This window comes from Geospiza fortis, unplaced genomic scaffold (assembly GCF_000277835.1).
Source record: "Geospiza fortis unplaced genomic scaffold, GeoFor_1.0 scaffold132, whole genome shotgun sequence".
In the NCBI taxonomy this organism is placed as follows: domain Eukaryota; kingdom Metazoa; phylum Chordata; class Aves; order Passeriformes; family Thraupidae; genus Geospiza; species Geospiza fortis.
Window position 1 is genome coordinate 1,527,690 of NW_005054446.1, and position 9,489 is coordinate 1,537,178.

Genomic DNA, 9,489 nt, shown 5'->3' on the forward strand with positions numbered 1-9,489 from the left:
TTGGCCTGGTGCAACAAAAATCAGCCCCTGGGTGTGAAGAGAGATGGAACAGATGCAGGGTTTTTATTTATAAAGCCTCCCACTCTCTGCCTCCTGGCAAAACAAATATCCTGCCAAGTCAGTACACACTGAAACCAGAATTAAAATACAGTAAACTAGCATGAGAAAAAAGGGCTGAAAAGTCACATTTCCACAGATGAAGACAGTTGAGTGTAGAAGATCCAATTAGGAATAGAGAGAAGGGCTCAGCAATTGGCCTTTTTAAAAGGCTCCATTTGCATGCAGAACTGGCACTGGCAGGACAGGGGAGCAGTGTCACCCTGTTCCTCTAAAGTTCTTCTGAACCTTCTGATGTTTACATTTTTGTAATGGAGTTTTTCACACACTTTTCATGTAAATAATGATTGTTTTACATTCCTTTCTGAAGGAGGAGAGAATTGATGGACTGTTGGTTTGACCAGTGTGGTTGGAGAGGTGGCAATTTCATCCTCCAATCCATGGTCACTTTTGGAATCCTATAAATATCAAGGTCCAGAAATAAATGTGCTTTTCTTTGCCTTGGGCATCTCAGTGTTTGAGTGTTGCTCATTTTGTGTGGTATTGTGACAGAGCAGAGAGTGGGACTGTCACCACAAGACCTGGCAGGCTTTGGCTGACCCACAAGTGTTAGGGTTTGAATGTAAGGAGCTGAAACCCAACCAGGGTCATTCCAGCAGTGGAAACAACTCCCAGGCAAACGGGGGGGCTGCTTCACCACAGATTTGCCCATGTGCAGGATGAGGCCACTGAAGGTCAGGGCTCTGGGCCAAGTCTCCAGAGCAGCTCATTTCTGGCTCTCCATCAATCTTCAGGACAGGCTCAAGATAGATGAAGAGCAGAAACCTTCTCATGGCACCTCCTAATGGTGACAAATGCCACGCAGCAGTACCTTGGTAAACAAAGCAGAGCCTGCCCAGCATCTCAGTTCCCCTGTGTAAGAGCCTGAATGAGGGATGTGGGACTCCAGACAGCTCTCCAAAATGCAGTTTATTGTATTAAAGATGTTACATCAGTCCAGGGTCGTGGGTGACAGAGCATGTGCCTACAACTGTCAGCTCCAGCTGCAGGCAGGCCTGGACACCCTCAGTTTAGGTTACAATGCATTAGATACTTTTCTTTTGGTTACAATGCATTATATACTTTTCTTTTGGTTACATTGCATTATATACTTTGCTGAGCATCCTAATGCAGTAGAACCAATCTATACCTTAACTATTATCTATAGCCCATCATAACTACTATAATTACCATATTCATGTTACTATTCTCCAATCACTAAAAGTCAGAACATTACAGTTTAAGCTAGAAGTTGTTATTCAGTTTTCTTGCAGTGGAAAATTCTGAGACCTTTTTTCCTACTTGTAACATTGGCACGCTTGTTTGCCTGTGCTATCTTTTTGCTTGGTAAAAACATCTTCTTGTTTGGGGTGGGTTTATCCTTTCTCTAAGTCATAAAACCCCTTCTAACTAACACAGCCTTTGCCTCCTTGGTTATCCAGTGAGACTGGCTCAGCAATTCTTTTCTTCTATATCAAAACTTGCTTCCATCTCTATTCCTTCATCAGACTCTACACTTAAAAATCTTTCTGCCAAGCACACATACCTGTGAGACTTTCTTGTCAAACTTTCATCCTTCCCAACACCCCTGCAGAATGATCTGGGTATCTCTGTCCCCTGCCAGTCACTTCCACTTCGAGTGTAATCCTTCAAACCAGCTGCACCCTTCCCCTTCTCAAGGGCAGTGGGTGGCACAGGGGAGCCCTGATCTCAGCCAGGCCAGATGAGTCTCCAGAAAAAGCAATAACACTGTAATCACAAGGCACATTACTCTATCACCAGGTGAAATCCCACATTACAAAAAACCTTTTGCAGACCACACTTGCCCAGAATCACATCAGGGGAATGTGAGCGCCCTTGAAAAGTCTGATCCATCTTAGATTGCTCTGGAAGGCCATTCCTCACCCAAGATAAATAGCCCTCTGCTCAACGGGGCATCAGAGTGTTTACAGATTTTTTTTTCCCCCAAAAGAACATCTACTCCATAAAACAACAATTAGCTGCACTCTGAATTTATGAGTGGAATTTGCAATGCTGTTAAAGCATGTGCAGCCGTGGCTGTCATGCAATGGTAATTGCATTGCTGCGAGGGAGCCTGAATGAGGCACACTGCTGGCTTTTGGGGATTGCTGGGAAAATGAGAGGCTGCTGTTCTTCATGGAAGAGAACTGCCACCACCTTCACAGTGATACAGGGCACACAATGGTACCACTATCACCTGCAATGAGCTTGTCCTGCTGGTGAATGGGGAATGCAAGCGTGGGGTAACACACCCTAGAGCTGTGGGAATCATTTTATGATTAGTGCAGTATACTGTTATTATGATATTTTATGAAAAATCCCTTCGTCTAGTGTGGTGTAACACACCCTAGAGCTGCAGGAGTCATTTTATGATTAGTGAAGTATACTGTTATGATATTTTATGAAAAATCCCTTCGCCAGGATTTTTCTCCTGAGAAGCTGAAAAGCCTCAGAAAAGAAATCTAAATAAGAATTATCTGATTACTTGAAATGTGGTTTAGAAGTTGCTTGCCAACAGGTGCATCTTTGATTGGTTCCATGTGAATTGGTTTTACTTAACGACCAATCCCAGTCCAGCTGTGTCAGGACTCTGGTCAGTCACAGCTTTTTTATCATTCTTGTTGTAGCCTTCTGATGTCTCCTTTCTCTTTCTTTAGTATAGTTTTAGTATATCATTATAACATAACATAACAATAAATCAGCCTTCTAAAAACTTAAAGTCAATTCTCACCTCTCACCTTGTCCTGGGGACTCACAACACTGCAACAAATAGTAACCACAGTATACAAGTACTATTTACCTTTTTGTCACAAACAAACCAATTCAAAACTATTAAAAGAAAAATCCCGTGTCTCAGTCAGGTTTTACAGGTCACATCTTCGTATGTGATTAAAAATGACACATCCTTGGGTTTGTAATGTCTTTAAAATATTTGATTCTTGAGGTCCTTGAGTAAAGCCATAAGTAAACTGTCCTGTCCAAAGGCTTCTTCACTTGGTCATGATCTTATTATTTGATGGACAGATACAGTTAACAACATTACTTAGTTGTATTTGTAGAATCTGTTTGCATAGTTATAATACCAAAATCAGAGTGCAAAATACGCTATATCTATAAATATAGATAGTGTTAGGAAAATAAATCCACAAACATCAGAGGTTTATGTCCAAAAAGGAGACAGAGGAGTCCTTTTACTTTATTCAAATAAATGGAGAGGCCATGGGGCATCCCCTGGGATCTCTCCAATTTTTATTGGAGAGATCTCTCCTTTTTATCCCAGTTTCCCAGCCGCATTTCCCTTCTCTCTTTCCCCATTGGCTGAGAGGGATGGTCCTGAGGGCACAGACCCCGACACAGGGAACCAGGATGGGGCTGGCACCAAGTCCTGTCCTGTCAGAGGCAGCTGCCTTGCCCCAGCCATGCCTTACCTGGGGCCTGATGAGGCACCAGCAGCACCTGCACCCACCTGCCTGCTTGTGGAAAGGTGGGAACACACAGCCCCCATCCCCCTTATGAAAGGCAGGAAGCCACTCCCTACCCACTTCTCCTCATGCAGTTCTCTACCCAGATCACCACGGGATCACGTTGCTTAATGTTTAAGTCTTCTTTCCTGAATCACCACGGGATTACATTGGTTGATACTTAAGTCCTTTTTCCCGAATCCACGGGGTCATGTAGTTTAGTATTTAAGTCCTTTTTTCTGAATCACGTCGGGGTCACCAAGGATTGTCATCTTATTGCAGGGGTTCTGTACCGTTGTCTCCTTATTGCAAAAGTTTCACAAATTCTTGGTGCTTCTGTGGGCAGCTCCTCAGAGCACTGACTCTTTCTTCTTCACAAACTGACTCCAGTGTGTTAGGGAGTGCCTGTCACACCTGCTCTTGGGGTAAGGCACTAAATTTGTGACCAAAACAAACCCATTTCCAGCCTTGGCAATTTCCCAGCAGCAAGGTCAAGCATAAACCCTCCCCTGCCTGCAATCCCCAATTCCCCATTAAAGGAAACACATTCCTCCTCCCTGTGGATACTGCATTTTTTGTAGGTGTCAGGCTGTGACCCAGAGCCTTCCTGGTGCTCAATAACGACAGGTTTCACCAGAAATTTTGGCCTCATCATAGAAATGAGGGCTGGAGATCACAGGAGGTTCTTGCTGTGATGCGCTGTGAGTGCTGCCCTTCCCAGCAGTGCTGTACCTGATGAGGGACTGAGGGGCTCTTCCACTGCTGCATCAGCTCCGTGGGCTCCTGGGAGGTGCAGGACAACCCCTTGGTGCTGCAGCACAGGACAGAGGGACAAAACTTCCACCAGAAGTTCATGGCAGACACTGTGTGCTGTGGGAACTGTGGTGCTGCAGGTGAGCCCCATCCTCGTGGAGTCTGCTCAGAGCAATCTCCACACACCAGAGGAAGCACAGCATGAAATGGAGGAGTGAAAAGCTTCCACAAACCATGGCTAAAGCTCTTGTTCTGGTCAGTCCTCTTGCAGACCTGTGTGGGTTCCTGCACTGCCTTTTCCAAGCTCTCCTGGATGTGATAATTTGGCTTCAAGAGGCCCAACTTCAGCAGCAGGAGCTGACAATCCTGTGCACTTTAGGAACTGGTTCTGTGGCCTCATCCCCTCTGCATTCCTTGCACAACACAGATGCTGTCAGGGCACTCTGGTTGTCAGTACATGAGCAGTAACGTGGTGATGAGTGAGGGATCCAAACGTGCGAATGTCAAAATCTTTTTATTTACAACAGTCTCCAAAAATCAAGGAACACTGAAAATAGTGAGGGTAGGAGACAACTTACAAAAGTGACACGCATACATCAGGAATTGTGCTACATCACTCTGAGAACTGACACTCTAGGGTCTGCACACAACGTGGTGGAATGGCAGTGCCCTCCCTCCCACTGTCCATGGGGTGCTCACACCTCTTCCCCCTTGTACTTTGAACTATCCTCCCTCCCATTTGTTCTGCTTCTGCCTCCAAACCTTTCTTTTCCTCCAAATCTGCTTGTTGCTCTGCCTCTATGGTCACTGCCCCCACCTCCCTTCAGCAATTGCCCAAACGAGGAGCAGAGAAGAAGCAGCCAAAACCCTCTGCCCTCAGCATGGAGACAGGCATTGAAAGATGTCCAGCTCTGGGACACTGGGTACTAAGCAGGGTAGAGTAGTTAGCAGAAGCCTTTGAAATATCTGTAAACTATGGCTTACACACCGTCAGGGGTGAGGAATGATTTTGGAAGAAGTAACCAAGACACTGAATTTGTCCTGCCTGGCTGCAAATCAGTCTGCACAGCCTCCTTGGTGGACAGTGTGGGAGGATATATTTGTGTCGCGGGGTTAAACAAAAAGTCTTTTAAAACCTTCCAGAAGGGCAGGCTGCTCTGCTACAGAAATTCAGTGCAGGACAAGCTCAAAGACTTAGACACTGCAGCATCCCAGTTTGCTCCAGTGGAGGCAAAGCCAGGCTCCCTGGAGAACACTGCCCCCAGACTGTATCAATGGTCCCAGGAGCTCTCCAAGTGTCAACATGTCCTTCTCCTTGGGGATATTTCTCAGGCCACCTTTGCTTTAGCATATTTTCAGATCCAGCAGGAACTGAGAAACACAATCCAGCTCAGCCACTGATTCCTTTCAGAACGTGCAGCCTTGGCAAATTGCTGAGGTCAGCAGCCAAATGTGATGCCCCAGTTGCCCAAACCCAGCACCTCAAGAGGCACCACAACTTAAAGAAATAAACAGAGCAAGGAACAGTGGATCTTTTCCTTCCTCTGATGCTGATCTCTGCACAGTACATCAACTCTGTTCTGTCACAGGCATCTTTTATGAAAAATCCTTTCCTTAGGATTTTTTCCTCCTGAGAAGCTGAGAGGCCTCAGGAAAAAATGTAAACAATGGGTACCTGCTGCTGTGGAATGCAACAGGTGCATCTGTGATTGGTCTCATGTTGGTTGTTCCTAATTAATGGCCAATCACAGCCCAGCTGGCTCAGACTTTCTGTCTGAGACACAAGCCTTTGTTATCATTCCTTCCTATTCTATTCTTAGCTAGCCTTCTGATGAAACCCTTTCTTCTATTCTTTTAGTATAGTTTTAATATAATATATATCATAAAATAATAAATCAAGCCTTCTGAAACATGGAGTCAGATCCTCGTCTCTTCCCTCATCCTCAGACCCCTGTGAACACCGTCACACTGTTCCTCCTGACCAAAGCTGATGTGGACAGGGCTGTTGTGAGCAGGGACTCTTTCTCTAAGTGTCCACAGTGATGGGGAGCCCTGGACTCACTCAGCAGCTCCACTGAAGGCAAAGAGCAGTGACACCAGCTCTGTGCATGGATCTCAGAGCTTCAGCACCAAGGAGCAGTGTCCTCCTGCTGCTGCCCTGCACTGGAAGGGAGAGAACTTCTGGGCAGGACAAGACCCACTCTGTTTGGTAGGAGATGGCACAGCTCCAGAATGACCCCCTCCTGAAACACCAACCTAATTTTCAGAGGCTAAGCCTCAAACCAGGATTTACTAGCAATAAAGGAGTGGGCAGTTAATAGGCACATTCCTTTGCCATGAAAATTCCTGTATGCTTTTTAATTGCACAAAGATCATTTTGAAATGGAAAATCAGAGCATTTTCTTCCAAGTAAGGCTGATCTTTCTGTTTAGAAACATCAAAACTGAAAGCTTTGTGTGAAGCTGTTTAACTCCTTGTCTTCCTCTGCCTAAGGAAACTCTCAAGACTTTTCCAGACACTTTCAGTCCAGACTCTGTGAGCACCTTAGGCATGAACACCTACCATGGAGAAGGCTGAACCAACCTTGTTTAGCAAGACAACAGGGCCCAGGAGATGGCCTGTGAAACAGAGGAGTCATGAGGGAAAGAAGATAGGCAAAGATGTGGGAGGAATCTTTTAAGGTGAACATCTGCTCCTGGAATAGGTGAAGCCTTGCTTTTTATTGCTATGAGCATCTGCCTTGCAGCACAAATTCCCAGCAGGGCTGTCAGCTCTGCCTCCACATTGCTCAGATAAAGCCATCCCTTTTCTTACCTCTGTAATTTATGAGTATTCTGCAATCACAAGGATGACACTGCCTACGTGGACATGTCTGCATCTGCCACTCATCTGCTGTCTCCAGATGCCTGGGGAGGTCAGGATGTTTTAAGTGTTTTGCAGAAGGCTGGGCTCCAATTTTAAGCCTCTGTCACTCCAGTGCATGTGGAGAAAGCACCCTGAGCACAGAGCTGAGCAGGATGAAGCAGTCATGGGACAAATGTCTACTTAGATCTTAAGACAATGTCATGGCTGTGTTTAATCAGGGTCTCAGGTTACAACATTCACTGAGTCCTTGCAGAATAAATCACCTGGGATCCTCTACTGGCTCTTCTGCCATCCTGCTACATCCGGTGTAAGCTCCTGCTCCTCTCCTTGCCTCAGTTTCCCTCCTGGAGGGGCACAAACTCCTCATTCATTTGTGAATAATTTGCACTTATCTGGGTCTCCCCTGTTCCTTCTGAATTGTTCTAGCCACTGCATTCCCAGTATCATTTTGGGCAACAAAAGCCAAGGTGATGCCCTGCTCCTGCTAGAGCCCACCAGTCCCTCTGCACAGAGGGAGCCTGGGCTGGCTGGAGAGGAGAAGAGACAATGACAGCTTGTCCTTTTCCCTACCTGCTTCAGACAACAGGATGGATGCTGTCAGGTGCCAAGAACCCTTTGTTATTTTTGCCTGGAGATCAGAGACACTGCCAGATCAGACCCAAGAAACATACAAGGCTTCCCTCTACTTTAAAATTAATCTTTGCTTCCCCAGAGTGGCTGAATGGATGTTCCCAGCATGGCATGTCCAGAATCTCACTGGAGGTGGGGCGTTTATGGAGCCTCTTTATAGTGGGCACAGACATAGGATACCAGGGGCTTACATAGGCTTTCAACCTCACAGGATTCAAAGCAGATCTGTACCTTTTCTTAAAGGCTTTTAAAGGTTTCTTCATCCTTATAGAAGGAGGAACTTCCTCTAAGGGAAGTTACTCTCTTACTCTCATCTGCTGACCTGGAAACATCCATCAGCTTTAATCACCCAAAAGAGGTTTGAAGTGTTTGCTAAGTTCAAGTCAAGCTACAAGCCAGAGAATCCTTGGCCACAGTGCTGGGGACACCTTGCTGTCCCCTGCAGCACCTGCACAGCCACACAGCTCCATGGGGCTCAATGGATATCATAGACACTCTTGCTCTCTCCAGTCACTGCCACTTAGGAGAGCTCAGGGCACCACCAGGAGTTAAATCTGGAGCACAGACACAGGGAACAGCATGGCTTACAGATCAAGAATGGGGCTAAACTGTGCACAGCAGCCATCAGAGCAGCACAGCTTGAGGATAGTCAAAAATCCTTTCCAGAACTGTGGCATTCACATTTTCTGGAAAAATCCCTTCACCCAGGATTTTTCTTCTGGGAAGCTAAGACTCAGAGAAAAGGAAAACAATGCTTATCTCATTTGTTTCTCCTGTGTTTTGCTCCTTTGGAATGTGTTTGGAGATTGTTTACCCACAGGTGATTGTTTCATTGGATTCTGCTGTGAGTTGTTTTTCCTCATTGGCCAATCAGGGCCAAGCTGTGTCAGGACTCTGGAAAGAGTCACGAGTTTTCATTATCATCTTTTTAGCATTTTGTAAGTATCCTTTCTGTATTCTTTAGTATAGTATTCTTTAATATAATATAATCTAATAAAGTAACAAATTAGCCTTCTGAGAACATGGAGTCAGATTCCTCATTCCTGCCTTTGTCGGGGCATTCCCAGCAAATACAAGACAGAACCATTTATTTGTGGGCACAGGGTTCATTATGAAGGAGCTGGTGCAGATTAGAGGTAGGTGCCAAGAAAACATTTCACACTTTGCAGAAAGGGATAACTCAGAAGCTCCATGGGATATCAAGGAGAAACCAGGCCACTCACATTCTGCTCTACTCACATTCTCATTACCCTCACTGCCTGTAGCAGGATTACTCTGGAGTCTGCCTGTAAACAATAAGAACTCTCTCCAGCTTGGGGACACCCTGGGGACACCTTGGGGAACCTACTTTAGAAACAAGTATTTGACCCAGTTTCACAGGGATGACAATGTGAAGGTGTAAGACTGTCAGGGATCAAAGCAGGGATGCACTGAGCCAAGGAGAAGCAGCTCAGTCTCTCAGCAGTGCAGGCCCCATAAATTGGCTGCAATGGGGTTGGACTTCCTGGAAGTTTCATCTTAAAAAGAGAACACAAAGCCACCAGGACATGAAATCTGCAAAGAAATTGAGTCAGGCTGCTTCCTGGCCACATTATTCTGTTGGCACCCTTGGAAATAATGGCTAAGGCATCTCCCAGTGGGCCTGACCCTCCCCTTCTGCCAA